Genomic DNA, 13,628 nt, shown 5'->3' on the forward strand with positions numbered 1-13,628 from the left:
GCTAAGAACACGTTGAGTACTATTTTTTTCATAAAAAATTAAAAAATTTAATTTTTTTTTATTAAAATAGCATATCTAAAGTTGATAAATTTGATAAAATTAATATTTGACATAAAATATATATTAAAAATATACATATAATAAAAATATAAATACATATGTTTTGAACATGTCTCCAGCATGAACATGTCTCCAGCATGTCGTGTCTTGCAAATATACATATAATAAAAATAAAAATAGCATGTCTCCAGCATGGGTGAGGAAAATAACATCGAAGTTCTATTATTTTCTTTGTTTAATGAGACAATGTAGTATCTACAAGCTATAGCATTACAAAGTTTAGTTGGGTTGGTAAGGAGTTGGTAATTACTTTTGTAGTCTTGTTTTTGTTGCATCATCTTGATGCTCCTTCAATAAAATTATTTATTTATAAAAAAAAAAATATTCTGGATAATCTGCATTTGCTCTAGTATAATGGTTTTTACTTTGTAATTATTTGCAGGATACACAATCTATTGGGGCTTTAGCAGGGCTTGCCATTGCAATACTTTTTACATGGAGACTATTGAGATCAACTAGTGCGGCTCAAAGAAGACAGCCTAAACGGCAAGCTACTACTCCTAGTAGTTCTGGTGTCGTCAGTACTCATTCAAATGCAAATTTGACATTTTCCGGAGACTTGTCTTCAGAAGATTCAAGAGCACAAAATGTTATTGATGAGTTCTTCCAGTCCATAAAGGCAACTACATATTTTTCTATCTATTTTTGGATTATACGTTGCTTCATACTAATTTGATTTATAATTAATTTTTTTGTTGCTGCCTGCAGCCAACTTTAGGACAAATAGTTAGACAGAAGCTGAGTGAAGGAAGGAAGGTAATTTGTTTAGTTTTTCTTGTATTTTTCTTATTTAATAGAGGTCGCTCGTTTATAGATGATGATGTTTTATACTTCTATTGCCTGTCATTTTTTGATAGAACTGGTTCCTGTTGTGAGTGGAAGTTTTATCCTTTTCTCATCAATTTGAGCATGTTTCTTTTTTAAGAAATTAGATGATTTTAATTTTCTTGGCTGGTGCATGCTCCCGACAGATTTTGCAAGTCAAACTTTTAATCATAGAACTCAATTATTCTAAATTGATTATTTTCCAATAATGTTAGAATTTTGCTGGACATTTTTGGTTCACCAATGGGGTCTTTGAAATGATCTTTCTTGCCAGGTAGAATTTGGGAAGCTCAGCAGAATGAAGAATAGGTCTTCTGATACCACATGGGAATCATTTTAATCTTTTCCATGATTTGTTATTTGGCATTATTTATTTTACTTTAATCTTTGGTTCTATCTTTTTTAATCTTTGATTTTTCTCATGATTTCCTTTTTGATATACTTGACCCTCTCTTGACTTATGCTTTTCATTACTTTGCATCTTTAACTAGACAAGTTAATTTTTCTGTAGAAAATATTGAGTACACCCTTTTTCCTTGTCCACTAATACGTCACTATGAGATTGTCGTAGTTTTTGTAATTTAATTTACCCCCTTGGCTTGGATCTTTTAAAGTTTGATGGATAATTTTGTTGTCATCCTCACGTCTTGAAGTTATTTGATTTGTGTTTGGCTATTTTATTTTATGAGTAGTGTACCCAGTACTAAATTTAATGCATTTTCAACCTCCTTGAGGACAACAATAATAGAGCCTCTGCCACCGCCACCAACAATAATAATAACAACAAAAAATACTAATGGTGATGTAATTATTGAAGATACACTTATAATGTACAACCTATGCATGGATTTGGTTGCATTTATCTGAGTTGCATTTAGGAACTTGGAAGATAGAATATCCTTCGTATCTTTTAACTCAATTTATGATTCTAATGCTTTCATTCTTTTTCCTTTCCAGGTAACATGCCGGTTACTTGGTGTGGTTCTTGAGGAAACTAGTCCAGAGGAGCTTCAGGTGGTGACATTCTCTGTTAATTAAATTTTGTGCCTGAATTAGAAAATGATTGACATTGTGGTTACCTTGCTCTGAGCAGAAACAAGCAACTGTGAGATCGTCTGTGCTGGAAGTACTGCTGGAGATTACAAAATTCTGTGATCTTTATCTCATGGAAAGAGTTCTGGATGTTGAAAGTGAAGTGAGTGTAAACCTTTCTGCTTATTTTTTTTATTTTTTTATTTATAATTAATCAATAGTATAATTTGTTTTCCTCTGCATGCTCAGTGTGTAAAATTTTGTTAGGCTGCCTTCATAGGTACTCATTGGCACATTAAAGTTTTCTTATTTATTTACTTTGTGTTGGGGAAGTGATTATGAGATGAAATGCTTAAAACTGATGGATCAACAAAATCTATTCAAACTAACCCTTCCTTTAGGCACGGGTATCCCAACTTCAAGAGGATAGAAGAGTTAGCCATGAATAAATGAGTTTAGTTTCAAATGATATTGAGCTAAAATTTAACCGGAGTTCGAGGCTCGACAAAGGAGTTCTTGTGCTGCTAGTGCTAAATAGATGTTTTGAGTGGTTGCTTAATTTGTTTTAGCTTACAGTTAAATTATGTTCAATCAGTTCAGGTTGCAGTACAGACAATGATGCATGGTGTCTTTGTGGCATCTTGTAAGTTAAAATAAATTACACATTGTTAGGTTTTACAGATTTCCACATTAGGCATATGTTACCTAGGGTCGTAGAATGAATCAAGTTATTCTAGTTCAATTTCATGTTTAAGTTTGTTAAAAATTATTTGACATCAGTTCAGTAGGTGTTAATCAGACCACTGAGCAAACTATAATTCATGCCTGAAAAATAATCAGACCATTTAGTTTATAATCATTCCATGCTTATTGGTCAATTACATATTTCTTTTGCTTGTGGACAGATAAAGGTGTGGGACGCACAAGCAAACTACCAGTTAATTAATGTGACACAAAACAAATCCAGAACAAAAAACAGATCCAAAGTCAAAACATTCCACAAATAGCAGCAGGCAACAAAACATCAAAAGTCAACAAATAGCAGCAGAAAATACTCATCAACAGCAGCAAACATATCAGCTTAAACAGATCAGCAAACAGTTCAAGGTCGGTTAACTTATTCCTTCTCTCCCGTTTTTATATAAGACTTAGATGCCCTAATGTGATCCATTCCTTATTCTTCTAGCTTGAAAGTGCAATAATCAAGCATTATTTGGGTGTACTCTTTTTCTGTGACGAAGTTTTATTTATTTTTATTGTTTTTGTGTAATTTAGTTTATGTATATCATGCTAAATCATGTAATTAAGCATGTGTTAGTTGAGTTAGTTCATGCCTTCTAAATTATTTTTGTCTAATTTATTTTAAAGCAGGCATATCATGGCATATTGGAAAATGGAAAATGGTGTTACTTGTGTTATTGTATAGTTCATGTATTATTTTTGTCTGCAATAATCAAGCATTATTTTTGTCTAGTTCATGTATATAGTGTTACTTGTGTTATTGCAGATTGGAAAATGGCTCCTGGCTTAAAGACTGGTCGGCTTCGGAAGAAGACACTCACGCAGCCAGAAACAGACTCGCCAGTTGCTATTCCTTTAGGATCACCCGTTACTCCGCTCCTGTTCTACCCGTCCGATCAAATGTGGGACCATCTCATCATGTCACTAGCCAACCAATGGTTGATTCTGATGAGACACAAGCCCCATCCGAAACGCAGCCGAGTGGCGTAGGTAAGATTAAAGTGTATAAAATTTGTCAATTAGCACATGCCATTGCCATTGTTTTTTTGTAGCCAATTTTTAGCCAATTTTCATGATGTTATGTTGTTAACAGGGACTTCGAAGCCCCTACGTGTACGCGGACCGACACTTGGCAAAGGCATACAAAAAATAATTAAAGCCAAAAAAGGGGAAAAATGTTATGTTCACATCGATCGTGGGTTGAATGCAATGACTGGCAAGTATGCCACTCCAGCAACTAACAAGTTAGGAATTCAAATTAGAACCTTGTGCCCTTTGAAAGATGTGAAGTCATGGCTGGATCTTGATGAGACTACAAAAGCTGCCGTCATCCAAGGAGTTCTTGTAACTAATATTACTTGTACACAATATGTAATTGTATTATGTGAGTAATAAGAAAGACTAATATTTAATGATTACTATTTTAATTTGTTTTGCATGTAGGACAAGTTTCAAATTGGAGACGATTTCCACAATGACTTACAAGCACAGGAGATTGTGAATAAGAAGGCCTATGGGTTATACAAAGATTGGAGGTACACCTTGAAGCAAGAGTTCGAATTGTTAGAGGGACTTCCACGTGATGAGATCTATGGTCATCCACCCATAGGGGTGAGTTTAGATAATTGGAAGCATTTGATCGATGTGGCATGGCAAGATGCATCTCACCAGGTAAAATAATAGACTAGCTAGAGTACATACATCTATGTGAAAATGTGATATGCCGTAATGTTTACCAAAAAATTGTTTATCTGCTTGACTTATTTTTAGAAACGGTCAAAAGCTGGCAAGAGTAATAGGAGTCAATTGCCGTACAATCATACCTATGGGTCTCGCTCATTTCCGATCGCAATGGCTGCTATGGTGAGTTCGATTTTTTTTAAACTCTAATCCATTATATATTGTTTGGATATGAAAAATGTTATGTTCTGATACATATATATATATATATATGTTAAACTCTGTTAGTAAACATCTACTGTCTGCAAAAAATCTGTCTGTAAAAAATCTGTTAATGATACCCTTGCCGCATGTTTGCATTCTAAATCTGTCTACACTATACTCTGTTTTTCATTCAAAATCTGTCTCGCAAAATCTGAACTATACTCCCCCAAATCTAAACTATACTCTGTTTTTCACTTAAGATTATTAGTCTTGTAGCTCTATTTGTTTTAGATTTAAGTTAATACATTCACAAAAAATAGATATTCCTGTACATACACATGTTATAATACACATAATCTGAAGTGATTATAAGTGGCTATGTGCGAAAATCTGTTGGACATAATCTGTTTGAGAAATTCTGAACAAATGTGTTGTCAAAAATCTGTTGGAAAATATAAATTTGTTAATGATAATCTCTTTGAATTCGAACTAGAATACTGCTGCCTCTATTTCTAAATCTGGCTGCAAATCTGTCTGAAAATCTGGCAGCAAATCTGTCTAAAAATCTGTCTCCAAATCTGTCCAGCAATTTGTTTAAAAATCTGTTGCATTAAATTTGTCTATTTGGTGCATAAAGTGTCATTGATTTATACATTGATGTGTTAACAGGTAGCAAAAGATGGAGAGTTGGATTTCCCAAAGTTCTATGAGGACAGCCACACTTCAAAGAAAACGAATGACTGGATCCATCCGAAATGCCGTGAGCTGTATATAAGTATGTGACAAGGAAATATATGTATTCAATATTTTCTTGTACTTAGTACCCAATAATACATATATGTTGCCAAAGTTTTTTTCGTCTTATTTATTTGCAATGACAGCAAGAGATGGTCAATGTACAAGCGGCTGCCATTGAGTCGGGGACGCCATTGACACAAGAGGTGATTTCAAGGCAAGTGCTTGGACAGAAGAAAAGGTACTTGCTTGGATTTGGGAGTGGCCCACAACCGTCTACCATATTTGCAACGCGAGCACACGATAAGGACATAGAGGCAATGCGAGCTGAGGTGGAGGCACTTCGTAAGGAGCGACAAAAGGATCATGACGAGTTAATAAAGGAGCAAGAGGAGCGCGAGAGATGTTACAATGAGCTATTGAAAGAACGAGAGGAGCGCATTCAATTATCCAATGAGATGTTGAAAGAGCGGGAGGAGGGACAAAAGGCAAGGGACGAGACAAATACAAAGGTCGAGCATCTCAATAACGTAGTCGCCAAATTGTCACAACTCTTGGGCATCTAAGTTGGGCATCCGACGTTTGTTTTTTGGTAAGAACAATTTCATTAATGTCACACTTACTTTGTTTAAATATGTTCACTTGAAGAGTTGAAAATGTCATCAATTTTTGAGTTATTTGGCGTTAATGATTTCTTGTGTAATTACTAGAGTTTGGTATTGTAACGCCCTCAAAATAATAACATTAAACCCATTAAATAAGACATGCATTGATATTCAAAAGTCCCACATTCTTTCATTTCTCAGAGTTTCATTACAATAAGTATTACATGTTAACAACAAAAGCAAATGCCCTATGGGCTTACAGCTTTCCAAGTTAACACTTGGTTACAACAAAAGAGTACTAACTCATACACATTAAGCCCTTGGCTTGAATTTACATGTAATACATCAAAAAGTAAAACGACAATAGTGTGTCCGCCTCTAGCCTCCCAAGCTATGTCCTTGGAGGTGGCATGCTACCTGTACCTGAAAATAATATTCCCATATAGGGTGAGCCACAGCCCAGTAGAAATACACTAAACCAACCATGAACAATGACTAAAAGATTAGCAATTGATAGATGGCCAACACTGATACATTCACATAAATCTTATATTTATGTCATACGACTTATGAGTCCAAGTTACTTTTCATTTTCCCTTTTTCAACGGATAGGCATATAAGCACTACCCACATTCTCAACAGATATGTATAACAACAATATCCACATTCTCAGATAAGCAAATAAGCTATATCCACATTCTACGACAGATATGTATAACAACAATATCCACAGATAAGCATATAAGCTATATCCACACATCACAAAGATAAGCATATAAGCTCTATCTTCACTTCTTTAGACAAGCATATGAGCTGTATCTACGGAGTTCATCCCCTATCTTCTCCCAACACTATCCGGTTTAGAGGTACATCCCCTATCTTCCCCTAAACCGCGGAGTACATCCCCCATCTCCTCCTCTACACATAGCGTATACAAACACATTGGTTCTATATACAATTACTCAATACATGTAGTTAATGTATTCTATCGATCGTCAAATTCCATGATACATTCCATTGATTAGTTTTCGTTTGCCTAATCATCATGCATTGTCTACAACAATCACGACTATCCTCCACCGATAGCCCAAAGCAGTTATTTCTAAACAGAAAATAAATGCACAAATGAATATTCAATCAACATTTCATTTCCTCATTCCTCACAATTAATTATCCCAATTAATCAAACAATGTAATTAGGTCATTTCCCATAATTAACATTTCAACCCTTAGGTCCCATTTTCATCAATGATTCAACATTTATTCCATTTCTCTATGCCAAACATGCATCTAGGTTTATTATGAATAAAACCCCAACTTTTGTAAAATTACACAAAAGCCCCAAACTTTCACAAATTACCAAACCAACCCCAACGTCTCAAAATACCAAAATTTAAAGACAAAATCCATAGAGAGGAGTAGGATATCCCTACCTCGAAGTTTGAGCCAAAAAGGAGATGAAGACTCGAAGATCAACGTGTTCCAAATCCCAACTTTTTCAGATTAAAACAAAGCTCTCAACGCCCTCTATCTTTTTAACAAAGGCCCTAGGCTAGATTCACACTCTAGGGAGATCAATTCTTAGAGAGAGTGTAAGTTTAGAGAGAGAGGGTCTCGGATCTAGGGTTTGATAAAAAAAGAAATTGAAAAAGTGAAGTTCAAAATCGCTACTGTCCGCTGATATAAAACACGCTCGCTCGAGCGAAGACTTGGTCGCTCGAGCGACCAGACACAGAAAACTCTCGCTCGAGCCAAGAAGTTCTCGCTCGAGCCAAAAACTCAGAAGTGCGCTCGAGCGAAAGAACGCTCGCTCGAGCCAACAACTCAAACCCTCAGGTCTGCAACCAGAAGCACGCTCGAGCGACAAACCTCTCGCTCGAGCGAAGAACAAACCAGACCGCTTGAGCCAAGAAAAGCTCGCTCGAGCCAAGAAATACAACTCTCAGGTCTAGAACCAGACACAATCGCTCGCTCGAGCGAAGCCACTCTGGCTCGATCCACCAGACACAAACTCAACTCTCGCTCGAGCGACCAACTTCTCGCTCGAGCGAAGGTCCAAAAATCTGGGCAGCAACACTAGGCTCCCAAACACAACCAACCTGTAACAAACCTGCCCAACACATCCTATAACTCAATAAACAAAGTAAAGAGGATGCAAACTAGATAATAAACAACTACCAACATCCACGGACACATGTCCGGATCACTGTACAACAAGGGTAAACCCGGGATCGCTATAGGTATTGAGTTTTCTTAACAATGAACTGTATTTAAAATATGTACTTGATTAAGATTAACTATAGTAGAAACATGTTAAAAAAACATAGCAAATTTCAATCTTCGTTTAGAGTAACATGTAAACTTCAACAGTGGTATTTTGAATAGTAACTCGAATATTTGTTTAAAAGTAATGGTAACCTTCCCGGTGACAAATGTGACACGTTGGGACAGACGGTGCGTAAATAGGACACATACGTTGGGAGTTAGAGTTGAAAAAGTCATAAACTTAGACGAAAAAAGGGGTTCGGGGGGCGAAAATACAAATAGCCCCCGAAACACTGTTTTCTCATAACAGGAAGCTTTCCGGTGATAAATGTGACATGTAGAGACAAACGGTACGTAAATAGCACGCCTACGTTGGGAATTAGAGTTGAAAATGTCATAAACTTAGTCGAAAAAAGGGGTTCGGGGGGCGAAAATGCAAAGCAGCCCCCGAAACACTGTTTTCACGTAACGGGAAGCTTCCTGGTGATAAATGTGGCATGTACGGACAGACGGTACGTAAATAGGACACCTACGTTGGGAATTAGAGTTGAAAATGTCATAAACTTAGTCGAAAAAAGGGGTTCGGGGGGCGAAAATGCAAAGCAGCCCCCAAAATACTATTTTCTCGTAACAGGAAGCTTCCCGGTGATAAATGTGACATGTAGGGATAGACGGTACGTGAATAGCACACCTACATTGGGAATTAGAGTTGAAAATGTCATAACTTAGTCGAAAAAAGGGGTTCGGGGGGGCGAAAATGCAAAGCATCCCCCGAAACACTGTTTTCTCATAACGGGAAGCTTTCCGGTGATAAATGTGACATGTAGGGACAGACGGTACGTAAATAGCACAACCACGTTGGGAATTAGAGTTGAAAATGTCATAAACTTAGTCGAAAAAAGGGGTTCGGGGGGCGAAAATGCAAAGCAGCCCCCGAAACACTGTTTTCTGGTAACGGGAAGCTTCCCGGTGATAAATGTGACATGTACAGACAGACGGTACGTAAATAGGACACCTACTTTGGGAATTAGAGTTGAAAATGTCATAAACTTTGTCAAAAAAAGGGGTTCGGGGGGCGAAAATGCAAAACAGCCCCCGAGCCACTGTTTTTTCGTAACGGGAAGCTTCTCGGTGATAAATGTGACATGTAGGGACAGACGATACGTAAGTAGGACAAGAACTAAATGTGACGAATGATATATCCTGTTGACCTAGTCCTTTGGAAATTGGAACAATGGATTTGTAAAGTTCAGCTAAGGTTTAGGCGCAATTGTGTATTTGATAAGTTTAACTATCACCACTACAAAATGTGCAACAGTTGAACAATAGACAGTTCATATATATAACATGGCCTCAAGATTTGGCTGATGGGAGGATAATTCCTCAGCAACAGAATAGGGAACTTAGGACTAAAGAAGCTAAGTATTGAAGATACGTATCAAAATTAGATGGTGTAATGGAAGAATAATTAAGCATAATCTTATATAGCTCGTCCCCATAAGCCTATAAGGAACCCAAGGCATTACTCATTAACAAACAGAAGCATATCTACATCTATAAACCCACTAATTAGTTTCTTCTTTAAGGAAATTGTTTCCAAAATTTCAATGAGTATATCAAGAAAATTAGAATCTTTTATGAAGAAAAAGACCATATTAATTTCCATCCGTGGAGGTCAGAAAAACACTGAACTAACGTAACTGGAAGCTTCGTGGAGGTCACAAAAGCATAAGCATAGTGAGTTTTATGGATACCAGACAAACTCTAATGATGGGTTTTCTTACATTTTTATAACAAATAATTTTTGGATGAAATGGTAAGTACACCCAAAATTTTTGTAATTTCATAATACCTACACAATTTACTTTCACATTTAAGTAGTAAAATTTACTTCGATAGATTTAGAGATAAAAAAGCTAAAACAAGAACTCATGATGGGTTCATGTTTGGATGTCTTGCATTAGTTAATAGATATTACTCTCCTTGTCTTTTAATGTTTGAAATTATTACGATATACACATGTCGTCCAGAAGTGCCATTACACGCACCGAACTAATGATTTTTTCCCCCTTTTTTGCAGATGTTTTTGGACATACAAATGTTGATATGTTTTTGTTGACAAGTACGGGAAGGCATTTTTTTTATATCTCTATCTGTATATATAGTGGTTTGTACAAAATGTTTTGTTGGTAGAGTTAATATCAGCTAATTTGGTAGCAATTAACATAGCACGTGGTACATAATAGTTTTGTGGCAGTACAAAATATAATTTTTGTTGTGGTACAAAAGTTGTAGGTGCACAATGAATTTGGTTATTCTAGTATTATGTATTGAATTAAATTATTGACGTGGGCTTAGACTTGGTTCTTATGAAATTTGTAATATATATATAAGTGGATGTTCAAAATTAATTTTTTGGATGGTTGGAACTGAAATGTGTGTATCCGTTGTTGAATGCTTGATAACATATTTACCGTTGATGGATTATATTGTTTATACAGGGTACAGGTTGTATTAATAATGGATACAGGTGGTTTAGAAAGTTTTATTTAAAAAAAAAAAAAAAAAAAAAAAAAAAAAAAAACGTTAAAGTATTTGGCCACCAAATATTTTGGTAGCTAAATATGTAATTGTAACAAGCCCGCGGGGGACCTCGCTACAGCTCGGACTCGACTTTCGTCAGTCACGGTTCTAAGTCTGAACCAAAGAGTCCAAATCCGGCAAATTGTTTTTGAGAAAACAGATTTTTGAAAGAAGTGCCAAACATGGACTGCTTTTCCAGATACAGAGTCGCCACCTAAATGTTTTTTAATGGGAAATTTAGGAAACCCTGACTCGGTGCCAAAGGCCACGTGTCCGTCATCACCAAAGTTGCCTCGGCTCGGGAACTTGGGTACGATTGGGGAAGGTCACTTCGTGAGCACCCCCGCTCGCCCGGTCATAGACCGGCCTCTACTAACCATGATATCTATTTTTGAAAACATTGTATGTTCTTATTCCAGTTATTAGCCTAGTTTACTATGTGATGCGCACAGCATACAAGTATAGACTGAGTCGCCTGAATTGGAACAAAACATTTCATGTTTGTTTGTTTGAAAGATGGTTTGCTACTCGCAGGTAGGCTTAAAATGCAGATTTTGCCACCCTCGGGTGGGCTTATAAAAAGATGGTGTTGCCACTACCTAGCGGGTTTAAAACAAACATTTGATGATTCATTCCAATCCAGATAACTCAACCTTCACCCACAAGCATTCAGGCAATTATATCACATAAGCACATAGCCTCATGGTAAGCATGCTATTCATGACAGTCACTCACACGCATGCGAGGGTGCTAAAGCATAAAACTTACCGAGTACTCTAAGCCAAAATAGGAACTACATTAGAAATCATGCATGATCCTAAGTATACAAAAATGCTTAATGCAACACATGCAAAAATGCAAACTATAGCAGGCTCGGCTATTCTAAACATGGTATATGAAATGCTACAACTATCATGTATTCAGTTTGGAATTGAAAGTACAATGCAGTTAGTATGATGCGCCGAGCCCGGTGCATGCAATACAGATGAATGATGCAAACATGCTGTCATACTGTATGCTAATTTAAATATGCCCTAATCTAACCATCATGAGCAGATAAATAAAAGGGAAGAAAGACGTGGGGTTAGAAGACATACATCACACTCACGCACACTTATTACAGTTATGCCCTCGCGCAGAGGGTCCGAATAAATAATACAGTCCCGAATAAAAGAATATTACAGTCCAAATATTACAGTCCAAATAATATACAAATTCCTAATTAATTAATGAATTAACTAAGAAAGCAAATAAAACTGGCGTGCAAGCCAGGGACTGCCTTGCTTCTGATAGATGATGCATGTCCGGGTTGTCTTGCGCGGAAATCCACCGGAATGCCCCAATTAGCCTCTGTTTACACCTGTTCTTGAAATGCGTGCCAAGCCCCGAAAAGTTGCTGATTCTTCGTTTTGCTGCAACAGAGAGCAGGAAAGGGGCATAGCAATGTATTTGCACAGATATATGCATGTCTCGAACCTCGTGCCACCAATCACGCAAACCGAGGCATGATGGCCGAGGAGTCGAAATGCACAACTCAATATAGAATGAATGCACATGAAACTACAGCTAAAACCTAACTCCATCATGGATAGTCCGGAGTGTCGGTGACTGGGGAATTGAGACACATTCCGTCACTCGGAGTACGAAATGTACCTCGTTTCCCGTGCCCGGGCTAACTCCTATCCCGAACACGATGCAATATGCATGATATGTATGAAATGCAACTAAGATACAATCCTAACATACATAATGCTATGGAAATGAGATGCCTCGAAATGCGTGCACACGGCCACGCAAACCGAGAAAATGACAGAATGCAATCTAAGATACAACCTGGTATGCACAATGCTATGAAAATGAGATGCCTCGAAACGCGTGCACACGGGCACGCAAACCGAGATGATGACAGAATGCAATCTAAGATACAACCTGGTATGCACAATGCTATGAAAATGAGATGCCTCGAAACGCGTGCACACGGGCACGCAAACCGAGATGATACATGAATGCAATGAAAATGAGACGCCTTGAAATGCGTGCACACGGGCACGCAAACCGAGGCAATGGCAAAATGCTATGAAAATGAAAATGAGATGCCTCGAAATGCATGCACACGGGCACGCAAACCGAGGCAATGGCAAAATGCTATGAAAATGAAAATGAGATGCCTCGAAATGCGTGCACACAGGCACACAAACCGAGGTAATGGTATACGCAATGAAAATGAGGTGCCTCGAAATGCGTGCACACGGGCACGCAAATCGAGGCGATAGCATACGCAATGCAAGTGACATGGAAACATGATATGGCTTATACCAACATGAGTGAGCCTCAGCCACACTCACATAGGATGCCGACGGATGAAAATGAAGTGCCTCGAAATGCGTGCACACGGGCACGCAAACCGAGGCGATAGCATACGCAATGCAAGTGACATGGAAACATGATATGGGCTTATACCAACATGAGTGAGCCTCAGCCACACTCACATAGGATTCCGGCGGATGAAAATGAAGTGCCTCGAAATGCGTGCACACGGGCACGCAAACTGAGGCAATGGCAAAATGTAATGCAATATGGTAAAAATGATATGCAAGCATGCTAATGGAATTTCAGCACTAAAATATGGGGGAAAACAGTCCCGAAATGAGGCGAAATGATACCAAATGCATGGAATTGTCCCGAAATGCGAATTTAGGCACCCGAAATGGCCTATAGCTATGCCAAACATGCACAATATGGACATGCAATGCAAAGACAGAAGCTAGGCAGTCCCAAAAAAGGCACTTTCACAGTTATAAACATGGCCAAACAGCAAGCATAGGTATGGAAAAAATG

General features: G+C 37.6%; 1 long non-coding RNA gene across 1 annotated transcript; it reads left to right on the top strand.

Annotated features, from left to right (window-relative positions):
• The first annotated feature begins 825 nt into the window (after positions 1 to 825).
• Positions 826 to 1,959, top strand: LOC145804282 (uncharacterized). Its single transcript, XR_014345911.1, has 2 exons — positions 826 to 876; positions 1,903 to 1,959. It is a non-coding gene; the product is annotated as an uncharacterized LOC145804282 (long non-coding RNA).
• Positions 1,960 to 13,628: the final 11,669 nt, after the last annotated feature.

Source organism: Camellia sinensis, chromosome 12 (genome assembly GCF_055761805.1).
Source record: "Camellia sinensis isolate YWXY chromosome 12, ASM5576180v1, whole genome shotgun sequence".
Classification (NCBI taxonomy): domain Eukaryota; kingdom Viridiplantae; phylum Streptophyta; class Magnoliopsida; order Ericales; family Theaceae; genus Camellia; species Camellia sinensis.